Source organism: Paralichthys olivaceus, chromosome 2 (assembly GCF_024713975.1).
Source record: "Paralichthys olivaceus isolate ysfri-2021 chromosome 2, ASM2471397v2, whole genome shotgun sequence".
In the NCBI taxonomy this organism is placed as follows: Eukaryota; Metazoa; Chordata; class Actinopteri; order Pleuronectiformes; family Paralichthyidae; genus Paralichthys; species Paralichthys olivaceus.
Window position 1 is genome coordinate 19,067,161 of NC_091094.1, and position 14,716 is coordinate 19,081,876.

The window sequence follows — 14,716 nt, forward strand, 5'->3', positions numbered from 1 at the left end:
TCCGTCCTGTATGGCACACAGCTGCTCATACACTCCCCATGCATTAGGATTCATTCATTCATTTGCCATGAGTTGATCCTGAAAGAGCTCTCCAATCTGCAGCTACACGGCTCCAAAATATGAAGGGAACTCTTTCTAAATTAAGCGTGAGCAGTGTAGTTTGTCTTCGAGCACATTAAAGCTGCACTGGGCAAGACACTCCATGTGAAACTGCCCCTTACTTATTGGTCTAAATCATAACTTGGGGTTGCAGCTGATGTGAGAGTCTCATCCTGATGCCTGATTCATATTTTTGGCCAAAATTAATTTCAGGTGGAATAACACCACCTTCACTGCACTAGTGGGGAATACAGTGGTAAACAAAGCTTACTTGCTTTCCAGCTTGCATATTTTATAACCACACTCCGTATATTGTGTGATTAAGTTAGAATCCTGTCTCTGGCCCCTTTAGTGTAAAACAAGTAGAGCTGTGCATTTTCACTAGCTTCATGTTTCCATTACGATTCATCTGTAAACAATTCGAATGCACAACGATGTATTGAAACATCATGATGCACATGGTGGCTTTGTCATGTATTAATACTCAGATAGTCAGACAAATAGGAACTCCCTTATGGGTATTATAGATGGTTACTGCTATTACAAGGGTGCTGTAATTTACAAAATATGGTTTTCAATTCAAAACTACAACAGTAAGTCTATGACAGTGGTCAGTGCTGTCCACACTGATTTGACATTCAATCAGTTTAGACTTGTGTGCTGCCCTGCCTGCCCCCCTTGCGTGCGTGCGTGAGTGTGTCCTGATTCTGAAGCAGCGGTGGTTATAATTATTCAGCGGTGGAACTCTGCTAATACAATGAACGTAGCGGAAAACTTGAATCAATTATGCTCTGTCACTGCATCTATGTAGAGTCGTCCAAGTCAACATCTAAGAATCGATACATTTCCCCACCTTTAAAACACAGTATTCACTCCTCTTTTCTATGTTTTGATCTCCACCTTCTGTGGGAAATATCTGGTAGCTTGATTTACACTGAATTGTGTTTTTATTGCACTTCAATTATTTCAATTGATGTTAGAAATATGCTCAACCTCTATTTTTGTAAATCAACTTACAGCAGGTTGCTAGCTTGTGAATGATGCTATGTATGATAATAACATCCTTGATTGGTCAGTAGCCACAATACCCAAGCTAGATTGACAGGTCTATTAAGGGGCGAAATAATTGGTTCTTAAGCTGTTAAAAGCTCCAGTCCCCACCAGCAGATTTATTACTGAGCAGGTAAGCATACTGCAGAGGTTGTTCGCTGAGCAAAGCATTTTTATTGAGACTACACCAAAACAGTTGTCGCAGCCATGAAATCCAGTCAATTGAACGATGCTAAAATGTTTGGTAAGATTAATAATTTGCTAATTCTTTGCGTATGAACAACCCTTTTCTCTATCCATTATTAATACATTGTTTATGTGTTGCTATGATCATTTGTAAATGAGACAGGATATTTAAAAAAAATTTGATTTCAACATCTATACCAACATTTATTTTAGACATATATTTAGGTTTTAGGCAACATACAATAATTATCTTTTACAATTAGCAGTAAGTCAAGGTTAATTTCAGGCTGCCAATAATTAATGAGAAGTATTGATGTAATTGTTTTTTCTGCCCATACCACACTGAGACCACAAATCCTCACCGGTAAGTTATTCTTTCAGTTCCAGGGAAGTGAGGAATCAAACATTTCATAGCAAAATGCAAAACCTTCCCCGACCTCAGTCAGTGTTTGAGTGTTAAGTCTTAAGAGAGCTGGACTCGCAAACAGCTGAAAATGCTGCTTTGGGGATTTTTGCATAGCCAGCCTTATCAGGCACACAAAAAGAGGGAATTTAGTACTGAGAGTTTAACAACAGCATAATACGTATTTTCTGGGTAATAAAGACATTCAAACTTTTGAGAAGACCAAACTGTTATCTCTCACTGCCACTTGGGAATACAGAATTGCAAATTAGGCTTGTGGAATCCTCAAATGTACAAAAGTCATATGTTGCTTCTGTAATTCCCCCAGCAAATAGGTTGCTGCGGAGAGATAAGGAACATTTTTCTATTTAGAGTTAGAGAAAGGATGTCTGTTTGAGATTCTATTACATGTGGGAAAATAATAATAATAATAAACCAAACATCATTCTGCCACAAAATGGGTGAAATAGTTTAGCATACAAGAGTTTGTTTTTGTAATTACATGGGTCATTCTGCTGTTTGGGGCCACTGCGAATAAAAGCCACTGCCAGAAATGTGAAGTAAAATGGCTTTATGCTAGGATTGCCATTTGTAAATGCAGTTTGCTGTGATTTGTTGAAGGAAACACACAGTAGATATGACTAAAGAGAGGAAAAGTACTATGCTTCTACTTTAAAATGTCAAAGACATCATCTGCAAGAGGACCACAAGCTCCATTTCCCATGCGTGCGTTTGTGTTTCTGTGTGTGAAAGAGAGAGGAAAGAGAAAGGAGGTTATTGAAAGTGGGTAAGTGATGTCATTATTCACCATCCACAGTGGAGTTGCTGTTCTGCAGCTTCCCATTGCTTGTCAGTGTTATATAATACAAGAATTACATTTTTAATATAGATGTGACAGACATGAGGCACAAGATGGAGAAGTCTTATAAGGACTAAGATGAAAGGGAATAGGTACAACCTGATTTCCACATGCTGGAGAAGAACATTCAAATGTCTTTACTTTGTCTACGATGTTTTATTGATCGTTTAATTTCATGTCAATATTTATGGCACTTGTCCTCACTTGAACATATTGTGTGTTCCAATGATTGTATCGAAACATGGCGCAGAAATCTAGATCATGTTAGCAGATACAACAGATACAGATAGGGTAATGTTAGCCTTTGTGAAGGTGTACGTGCAGAGATTGTTTTGATAAATGTTATCGGTCACAGTTTGATATATATAACTAATTATTGATCATTTTTTAAACATCCTGTAATTAGAGTTTATATGACGCAAAATAATATAATCTCATTCACCCTGAGCTCTGTGCACAGACCTGGTGGTGCTTGGATAAGCTTGAAGTATTTCCTTCTTTTGTTCATAATCCTGTGAGATGCCATTGGCAGACCTGTTGGTGCACTTGAACTTACCAACGCTATTCCATCGGATTTTGTTATTGTTACTGCGTCTTCCTTCCTTCTTCTTCTGCTGCTCTTTGTGTTTGAAGTCAGGCTTCAATCCGTGTATGACCGCTATGTTGCTCTTGTCAATTCTGGAAGAATTACATTCCCAATACATGGTATTGGACACTCTATGGTGCTGTATTTTTTTCTACAGCACCATAGAGGTTTCTGTAGAATAAATAAGCACAATCACGTTTTTAGAATTTGGGCATTTAATGGGTGTATTGTTTTTTTGAGATATTCCTTATAGTTATAGTATAACTTATAATTAAACCCTGCTGGTCACAAACCTATCACAGACTTACAGAACACCCTGAGGATACTCTTCTCCAGGAGAACATGCAGACACTGAAACTACTTTGGCTGGAAATATTAAACCTGAATATTCTTGCTCTGGGGTGAGAGAGTTGACCCACCTCACGTCGATTAAAATTCTAAATATGTGACATGTATAGAATAATGTAATCACAATCTTGCTTTGATCATAAGAAGGCTTTGATAAAGTTGTTAAAATGCATAACAAAGGAGACTTTGACAGTATTCACAATTTCATGCATGGATGAGCATGAGCAGCTATAAAAACAAGGTGAAGTCATTTGGGGAGGAGACGCACCTTGTAAAACCTATGATGAGCAGACTTATCTGCAGGATGCACCCTGATACGAACAGCAGGACAGCCTCTGGTTGTTTGTGTGGTTGTCCATCACCAGATTCATTATGGCATCCACACAAATATGCTGAGATGTCCTTCAGTCAGACTTGAACCTGCCCGCTTTCTATGTGGTAAATGTCCTGTCTAACCTGCAAACTACCAGAGGAAATGTTGCTTTTTTGATGCTGTTGCTATCGCAAGCTGCTTCCAGACATGCATTGAGCTGTGGAAACTTTCCTGACATTTTACGGAAGGCCTGCAAGTGGTTGGCAGTGGCAGTTGGTCCAGATATTCTCCAGAACTTTGCCGGACCCCGAGTAAAATGTCTGTAAAATGTCTGAGCGAACTCTTGTGAGAATACACCAGGACAATTTGGGGATAATTCACAGCAAGCCAGTGGACATGTTGATGATGTTTCTGACATGCGACAGACCCAAACCTGGGAGAAAAAACATTTCCTTGTTGTTTTCACAGCTGACCCGGTCAATTTGCGTTCGTCATATGTGAGAGGAAATGTGTTGAGTTCATGTCTGAAAACGTACAATCTCAATACATTCACAAGTTCTTCAAAACATGTTTCACAATTGAACAGCGTTTGCAGGGCGAATGTACAATATAATGTCAGTTACCTGACCTCACTGGGATCCTTACCACAACTGCTGTCCTTCTTGCCTTCTTGTTTCCTTAAATATAATGCATTAACTCATTTCACACAGAAATACCTAACAAATAGGGAAGAAATCCATATTTCATTGTGTGACCCATCAACATGGGCACAACAGGGCCTTGAAATTCACACTGCACAAACTGTTTCTTCCTCAGCTACTCAGCCCACAGCAAGAAGAAGAGCATGACTAAGTGGCATTTATATTTGATCGAGGTGCGACCTATAAATCATACTTACTGTGCATAATTGTCATTCATGTGTTGTTGACCTTTATTCCACCAAAAATAGTTGATTTTTCCATAGCTACACTAGAAAATTGCAGAGTCAGTTGTGAGCTTTTTCAGTAATATTTAGCCTATATAAATAAGTTGGAGACTTTTTTGTTCATAAAACCGAGCAATAATATCAATGTTCATTTAGTTCCACAAAGCATAACAATGATCAAATCAAGATAGGGAATGAGTGTTGGTGCAAAGAAATAAGTTTTGTTTGCCAAAGTCATCAGACTCACCTACATGGGAGAACAAAAGTTTGAGTCTTTGTCCTTTAATATTTCTTTGCTTGTGTTTGCACTGGAACACATTAAAGGTCAAAGGCTGAATTACTTTCATTAGCAGCAGACTAATTAACTCAGAACATTATTGATCAAATACATCTGGAATTCTCATCACACCTCAAGCCTTTAATTTTAGCTCACCTCATGAACTCCCCATCGACAGTCTTTTTTTAAATTCAAGTTTTCAAACTGTAGTTACTTCCTCTGGTTTTACTACTGCCTCTGAGAAACGCCTCTTGTAGATTACTCAGGTGAGTATTCTGGTCTTACAAGTCTCATTTTTTTTATCTAAAGTTGTTTCTTTGGTCAAGTGAAGGTAATTCATAAAATAGATTTATAAATGTTATTCATGTGTAAAAAAAACCACTTAATCTTCAATTTCCTATCATACATAACATTTATATGTTTAGGACACTGGACCTTTGTTTTCACTTTTATTTAAAGGTGACTGAAACAATTACTTGGTTATGAAAAGCTACCATTTAAGTTTTTTGTCAATTAATCAGTTAATTGACATGTAGCTCTGGTTCCCTGGTTGGGTTCATTCTAGATCTAGTTTATTTTTTCCTGTCACTGAGACTTGCAAGTCCTTCATTTTATTTGAATCAAGCAGCAAACTTGCAGCTGAGTGGCAGAGTCAAAACAGATGTGCTTCAAGCAGCACTTCCTGGTTCCTCCAAGGTATCACATATTTTATAAATGGACATTTATGCATCACAAAATTAAATTTTTGATTTGGGTTTAAAGAAACACATTTAAGGAAATGATTGACAGAAACATCTGACACTGATAAATAAATGTTTAAAAATGATATAGATCAGAGGAGTTTACATTACATTCCCAAAAATAAACAGAATACTTAATTAATCTCTAAAATCTCTAATTTCCTCATTACATTGATTGCTTCTGTTGGGACATTGCTACGATTTCTTGTCCTAACAACTCATTTAAACATTACTATTATCCTTTCTTTGCACCAAATCACTGATGCAAATTCAAAGAACCAAACTGTAATTTAAAATAAAAATTAAACTGATGTATGACTCAAAACATGAATGATTTAATTAGAAAAGATTAATTAATAACATGATTTAATTAATCTTCTTATATCTGTGTAAAGCAGTGGTTCTCTGGACCATTGTTTAATTTTCAAGAAAAAAGCTGATTGGCATATCCAAATCTCTCCTAACCAGTGGGAATGTCAGTGATTTCATTTAAAAATCTCAGGTCCATGTCAGCTTACCCTGCCAATGAACATCCTAAAACGTGAGCTGATGGTATATAATACAGCACACACACACACACACACACACATTTTATTTATTTATGTTTTCTTTGCTTATGGATGCAGAAAGAGGGGTGCAGAGGGAGTGAGAGAGGTGGCGGGGAACCATGTTTTTGAACAGGTTGGCGATGATCACAGAGTCTGGGGGGGCAGTGTAAATGACTTATTCATGGACCCTTCTGGCCCCTCACGACCCCTGGGACTACACCAAACAGATGCAAGAGGGAGAGAGAGAGGGAAGGGGGAGAGGGAAGATGCAAGGGAGGAGGAGGAGGAGGAGTGATGTGGGACAGAGGAGAGAAATTGTGTGTTAGCACAGAGGTGGAAGGGTGCAGAGAGGGAGGGAGGGTGAGCTTTGCATAAAAAGACAAACACAAAAGCAAGATAAAAAAGGGGGGAAGTGGGGGGTGGAGAGGAACAGACGAAGAGAATACCCTCATTGGTGAATATATCCTAACCTTGGTATCAGTCCTGCAACACAGTCAGAGGTGCTGCAGGAGGACTAACAGGCCAAGCCGGTGACTATCGGCCTGCATCACCAAGCTCATTTCCATCTACATCTGCCTCCAAAAGAAGAATTGGGGACATTATTCAGACTTTGTAAGCAAGTAAGATGAGACACAGTCCCCATTTACGTAGTCTGCAGATATATGTAATAGTTCACAGCAACAAAGTGTATGTTAGAACTGATCAAACAGTAAACCACATCACTACATGTACAACAATCTTTGAGTAATCCAAATGACATGGAAGAACAATGAGCAGTAAAATGCTATCTAATAGCAGACTTGACTAAGCTGCAGTTCATGAAGTGCACAGCTACATGCAGACGCTGTACTTCAAAGATGAGCGCTGACAATTAGTGTCTGATCAACACCACCTTGCCGTCGCCTCATTAAAACATAACCCAAAATAGTTGCTACTCATCTCGAAACTCTTTCATACTGGCTACACTAAGAAATTGAAGCATTTGAAATGTTGATCAAAACTTTGTTTAAAACAAGAAAGAAGGGAGAAAAAATGTATCTGTTTAATTAAAAAAAAAACACGGATGAGACTTTCAGGGCCCGGTTGATTTCTCACCTCCATAGAATTGGAGACCTTGTGGTGTTTTTGCACTTTTTGTTCAAAAGCTTGTTTACATGTCTACAATTCCATAATACCTCAGGTTGTTTATCCAAGCCATCTGAAATCTCAGACTTAATCAGAGTTGTGTTCAAAGATAAGATAAGGGCTCGGCAAATCCTTCTCAACCCGCCAGCGACACACTTCACAGCAATTTACAATGCGTCTTGTGTTTCTAGTTAGAAAAAAAAGAAAAGAAAGTTGCAGCCTTGTCTTGTTAGACTGGCAGATATCCACAAAGAATTGTGGGTCTTTGTTTTTCACTGAAACGTCAGACCTCAAGATTTTTGAAGCAAGTGGCAAAATTTAGAACTCCTGAGATCTTTTTTGAGCGATCGAAGATGTCAGATGAAATGTTACTGGCTTTGGCTTGAAACTTGCCCCAGCATCTGCATAATTTTAGGTTGATGTTGCCCCAGTTTTGCAAATTCTATTTTTGATCTCAAGTTGAATCCAATATCCTTGCTTGTGGGAGAGTACTCCTTCCTTTGGGCATTTTTGGAATAATATCTGCTCTTTTCCTCTTGTATGTTTCAGTGTAGTATGTCAACTGATTTGTAAATGACTGTAAATTGTGCTGCAGTTAAATATATAAGACTATAAGGCTTTTATTGGTAATTACTTAAATGCGTCCTGTAGTACTTATTGCTCTCTCTTTCTCTCTCTCTACAATCACCCCGCTCCCAGAACACTACTATTGTAAATCGTACATTTCTAAAATATGAACTTAAGCTTTTTGGTAGATGCTGAGTGAGGGGTGAAAACACACTCTACCCACACGCCTCCTCACCTCCACATCACTGCAGCCACTTTGATGGAAATCCTTTAAGACCTAGCGGGTAAACTCTGCATCGCCATAGCAAAGCAGACTGGGAGAAATCCATTTTTTATAGAGCAGCATTGCTGTTTGGGCTACTCAGAGTGCAACACATGTGATACCAAAAGGAAGGAGAAAAAAAAGACTAGGCTTGAAAAAATTGTACTTCCCACTGTTTTAGGATTGTCAGTCGGCTTGTTTGGCTCAATGTGTACTGTATGTTGCTGCTGATAAAAGAAAAAGAGTGGGCACAAGTCATGCACATGGATACGCTCACATTTAAGCATCCACACATGTAGATGACATGCATACATGAAAACAAAAACTGATGTCGCTATTACGTGGCTTCATATCTGTCAAAGCAACAGTATGATGCTGGAGCCAGGAGGAAACCACCCAAGGTTGGTGGGAAACCTGGACACAGGAGGAAACGATCACCATGTTGACATGAATGTGGTATCGCACATCTCTGCAAGAAAGCCAATAAACATTCTTCAAAATATTTTTTTTAACTTTGGAAAAATTGTGTATTTATATCTGTAATCAGATGCATTGAGAGGGCCATAAAACCATCTGACCATGATTTGGTGTTTATTTATTCATGAAACACAATTGAATCATATTAATCACTCAGGTGACTACGTCTGTGCACCTGTGCACGGATATAGTTCACTCTCGTGCATCAGAGCGTGAGGGATCGGTACACAGACTATTGAGTTAAAAAATAAGTTCTTGTGTGTGAGAGAACTGCATTGGATGCCACTCACAGGTTTGTACACAGCTGAAATCATGCGGCCTGGTTGCCTGCCTGGATGGTAAAAACAGTAATGGGGCAAGCCTGCGAGAGGGTGAGACACAGCAAGCACAAGGCAAATAGTGCTGCAGACAGCTCTACAAGGAATCAATGCAAAACACTATTGAAGCTCTTATGTGATGATGAAAAGTGTCATTTTTTTCTGGTTCATTATGGAACCTGTGACAGGAGAAATTTGAATATAGCAGGCCACATCAGTCTAGATAATTTTCCCTTTTTTATTTGGTTCAGTTTATAAAAACTTTAAACAGAATATAAATGTAATTTATTACTTATTGTAGAACCTCAGGGGGGCTGACAACACGGTCTTCTTACCTCTGAGAAACTGGAAATATCTGTAGAGAGTTCATTATCTGTTCATATATAAATAATGTATCCATATATTTATTTACATTCATACCACACCTTCCACTAGTTCACAAACACTGAATTTATCTCTCTCTCTCACACACACACACACACACACTCACACACACTCACACACACTCACACACACTCACACACACACCATTGTAGCTGTTAACACCTGCTTATATACACATTAGTTTTGCATGGGTACCTGTGCAATGACTATAATCCATCATGGGCTGTGCCACACCGGTATCACAGCGGAGCTCCAACACAGGCCTGCTGATGTTGGGCACGCTGCCAGGGCCAGCGGAGGCAGAGACGATCCTCACAACCCCTTCCTCCCCCTCACTGCTTCACAAGCGCTCCCTTCTACCTGCTCTGTCATACACACAACCAGACATACACACACAGGAAGATGCAAATCACACACAAATGCAGGCATGCATGCCTTCACACACAAACAGACTGACTGATGCGTCTCTATTATTAATTGTTAGTTTAGCCTGTAACAACACAGGGCCACTTTCTGCTACAAATTAGCTGAGATTACTTGGAACCATTTTGACTCCATGAGCTGCCAAACAGCATCATTTCATCAGGTCACTCAAGACATCAAAAGCTCTTCGGACAAATTTCAAATTTATGCCGTGATGGAGCAGAAAGTAAAGATGATATTTCCTTTTCATCATTTTTGTGTTTTCGTACATAGTTAATTTTACCTGGTTATATAAAAATTAATAGGTTGAGGCAGTTCCAAACTTTGTGATCAAAATATTACAAATTGTATTATATGCATAGAAAAGGGTTGCATTCTTCACTCACATGTGTCATTGTTATCCAGATTACTTGACTGCATGCATGATATTAATTGTTAAATCATATTAACAATCAAACTGGAGGAGGAAGATGTTAAGTCGCGTTTATAAAGAAACTGCAGGAGACAGAAAAGAGACTTCCTTCCATCCTTCATACATTTTCATACATAAAGTCTGGAACATAAGGACCATCTGATGCATAGATCAAGTGCTGGCCTCTGCTCAGAATGTATTCACACTGAAATCAAAAGGCGAGTACAATTTAATTGGTCTCTGCGCTCTCACTCTTTTCTCTTTCTCACCATTTCCGCATTTCTTTTTGTCTTCCCTTGACATGCATGTGCGTGTGTGTGACACTCAACTAAATTTGTATTGCCACCCACCAGCAAACTGGCACCACCTCTTCTCATACATACTCACACATGCATACTCACTTCTGTCACAATCATTTGTATGCAAAGTGGATGGCTGTGATGGGTTGCTATGGTTGCTGTTACCAGGTTATGTGACAAGAAGCGGCAAGTTGCTTTGCTTCTTATTTGAGTCAACGTGTCGGTGTGGAGACATAGAGAGCTGGAGAGGCAGTAACACAAGAAAGACGGAATGGAGACAAAGCCAAACACACGTGTATATATATATATATATATATAAGATTGATGGACACTGTTAAAACCACCTCACAACATCTGTTTAACTGCAGTTAAAATGCACAAATGATTTGTTTGTGTTGAAAAGTCATGCAGGCTATGAACACAAAGCCACAAAGTTAACAATCTGTAGCTCCTCTGAAAAAACCCCACACACTAACACAGTACTGTTGAGAGGGGAGGAAAACATTTGATAGCCAGCCAGCATGAAGGGCTCAGCTCTGTAATTGCTGCCATGAGATCGTTAGCATGTGTGTATGTGTGTGTGGGATGCTCCATGTGAGTTTGTGTGTGCATGTCTGGAGTAGATAACACTGACAGCTTAAGGTCATGAAAAAGGGAAGGGCGCATCTGAAGACAGCGTATCTTTGATCTCAACACAAGGGATGTGTGACGGAGTGTATGAACCGGTGTCTGCCGTACTAAGAAGAGATGGCAGATTTAGTGTGCTGTGTGCGGGGGGTATATTTATGTCATTTAACATGCATATGTATCAATGCTTGATATACGAACAGGGTTCATAGGTTCGATATTTGTGTGTGCCTAATAGAGAGGTTTTTCGTCAAGCTTTTGTAAGATTCCAGTGTGAATGTGCATAAAGATGCACAGATGTCAGGACGTGGGGCGGACAAAGCCTATAGGGGGAGGTCACAAGGTTACAGGTTCCCATTGATGTCAGACAATATCTCCTCTTAATTACCTGCTGCACTTCCTATTAATTGCTATGATTTGGCTTGCCCAGGTTAACTCACACTATCAAATCTCATTAAACAGTTCATGGAAGGGCTCAAAGTCTTTGTCAGCATTTGAAACACCTTTCAATTATACATTAGGACATCTATACATGCAGTAATCACCAAATACCAATCAAAACCTGTGGATTGGTGTGGATAATGGAAGGCAATCAACATGGTGTCTCTGGACAGTCTCCTAATGGAGTGTTTGACTAATTGACTGAATCTATCCGTGAACTGTCTTGGCCCCCTCAGCTTCTCTGTCACTCCTTAATTGGCTATTGTTCTGTTATTACCAGTTCTCCAGGGCAGAACCATCTGCCAGCTCCAACAGGTGAGCAGTGAGAGGCTCGTGTGTGTTGGTCCACATCTGTCTTTAGTCTGCGTATATTTATTATATTTATTACAGTTTTGTCTGTTTATTTGTATCGACTATACTTCTGAAAGGCTGCATTTGTGACATCAAACGCCGAGATTTTTCTGAACCAGTGCATTTTCCTATTTCGTCTCTACATGAGAAAAAAGGCAGGTGGAACTGCAAAGGGGGGAAGGAAGGAGCTGCAGAAGGAGGAGAGGGACCTGTATCATTCATCAGCAGTGCAACAGTGCATGAACTGTGCTGGCTACAGTATTATTTTAACTCTCCCTCTCATTTACCATATTATCTCCTTATCTATGCGCATCATTGTGGTGAAAGGCTACCCTGTGTGATGAATAGCCTTTTTGATTAAGGATGCACAGTTCCTTTTGTTTAACATATGGAGCTAGCCTTGTGTGTGCTGCTGCACTCCAGCTATATATCCTGCTCTACTACCGCAGGGCAATAATGTATAGGAATGGTGAAATCTTTAACCTAGTGGAGCAATTTCTTTATTTAAAGTTTGCTTATTCCCAATAACTTACAGCTTTAATTAGGATGAAACTTAAAGCGCCCCTTAGACGGTCCTGTTTAGCCGACGGTTTATTAAATCTGTGTTTCAAGGAAATGTATTTAGCCACCTGGTCTTGGTTAGCAATTACCAGTGCTACATTCATAAGGATGGTTGAAACTACAACGGATGGAAAGTGCTGCTTAGTTGGAAAAAATTAATCAGAATGATATGAGTGTCTGGAACCAGTAAAATCATCTTGTACTTGCAGCCATATTGGTGCCACATGTTCTCTCTGCATCAACAGGAAATGCCTGAGCTGCCTGTATCTCCAACATCCTGTGCCTTGTAGTCTCTAATGAAACTCTTTCCAATCTTTTATGCAACTTCAGCTCCACATGATAAAGGCTCGTAGGAATGCCACTGTAACTACTCTCACCCTCCACTCTACAACTGATGTTTTCTTGAGCTTATGCAACCCTGTTATGTGTTGTATCCACTGAGAGGAGATGAAAAGTATCTGTGTAGAATAATGTTTATGCTGAGGCAGAGAGATTAATGTTGTGCTGAAACACCCCTCATCAACTGACTTCACATGAGGGGGTGCAGAGAGTTGATGCACCAAAAGATGTGTTTGCTGTTGCAAGAACTCTGACCACTATAATTGCAGTATCTTAATAACTTGAAAGTGGGACTTGTGACACAATGTCTCTGGAAACATAATTTGTGGGTTTAAGATTTCCTGTCTCCTAGGTGTGAATAGAAAGACGAGCATTCAGTTTTTGCCAAATACAGTAAAGTTTTTATCTCTGGGCCCAGTAGTCCTCGAGGAACCTGTTTCCAAAATAAAACATGATGCAATTTTTTTTCTAAACTAAGGTTAAAGTATGGTTAAATGGAATTGCTTACACACAGCAAGGCTATAACACACAGCTAAAACACATTTTTGACTTTGTGTGTGTGTGACAGGAGTCGACAAAACCCCCGAGAGAATCATCACCTGACTCTGCAGTTATCCTCAGTTCTCACTTTATTGCATCGCTCAGATTGTTTTTTTACAATATGTAGCTTCATTGTTGTCATTCTCTGTCTCTGCTCTTACTAACCTAAACATGAATGCTTACATGTGCCTTTTCTATTTGGTGATCAAGTTGCTCACACTGTCATTTTAGGTGTTTAGCTGTTTGTTCCTTATGTTCCATTTTCCCATTCATCATCTGAACCTCTGATCCTTAGAGGGTTGCAGGGAGCCAATCCCAGCTGACATTGGGTGAGGGATGGGTTACACCTTGGACAGGTTGCCAGTCCATAACAGGACAGGGACAAACAAACATTCGCACTCTTACTGAAGTCTGGACATTTTCTGCATGGGGCTGTATGTGAGAACGCAAAAGGGGCTTCTGACCTTTTCCATAACTTTTCCTGTCATTTCCCTTGTAAAATGTCTGGATATTGGCCGAGAAATTCACAGCTAGCGAGTGGACATTTTGATGACATTTCAAACACGGCAGACACTTAACTAGAAGAATACAAATATCTCAGGATGAAAGAGGGGTATCATACACATAGAAGACATCAGTGAAGATGTCACCTTGGAAAGACAACAAAATTCAAGAGTATACATCATGTCCAGCCTCCTGCATGATCTACCCAGGCTCAACAACAGGAACATTCTGGTGAGGGGTAGCGCCTGGCCTAGACACTTTTCTGGAAGTGTTGTCATCTTTAGAGTTGCCAGTTAAGCTAAACTGTATGATGTAGTGTTCAGACTGTGGGAGTACCCAGTGAAATCCCAAATAAGCTCATGGAGAAAATGCCACCTCCAATCAGAAAGGCCTTGGCTGGCTGTGAGGTTTGAACCCAGATACTTCTTGCTCTTAAGGAACATTACCACCATAGTACCACCACAGCACCTTGGTTTATGTTTCCTGCACAAGGCTTAATTCATAGTATTATTGTCATGACATTAACCCAGTAAAGAAAAAAGCTGTGCGTCTAACAGTGTTAGACAACTTTAATAACTGATGCAACACCAACCATTACAACCAATGGATGTCATTTTGATGAGCCTGGAATAAATGTGGGGTAACAGTGTCTATTTAGCAAAGCACTTTACTTAGCCTCTTCCTATCTCAGTCAGTTTGGAGCTGTAGCATGCATGCTGTGTTTCTGACAGGCTACAGATGATGCGTTGGAGA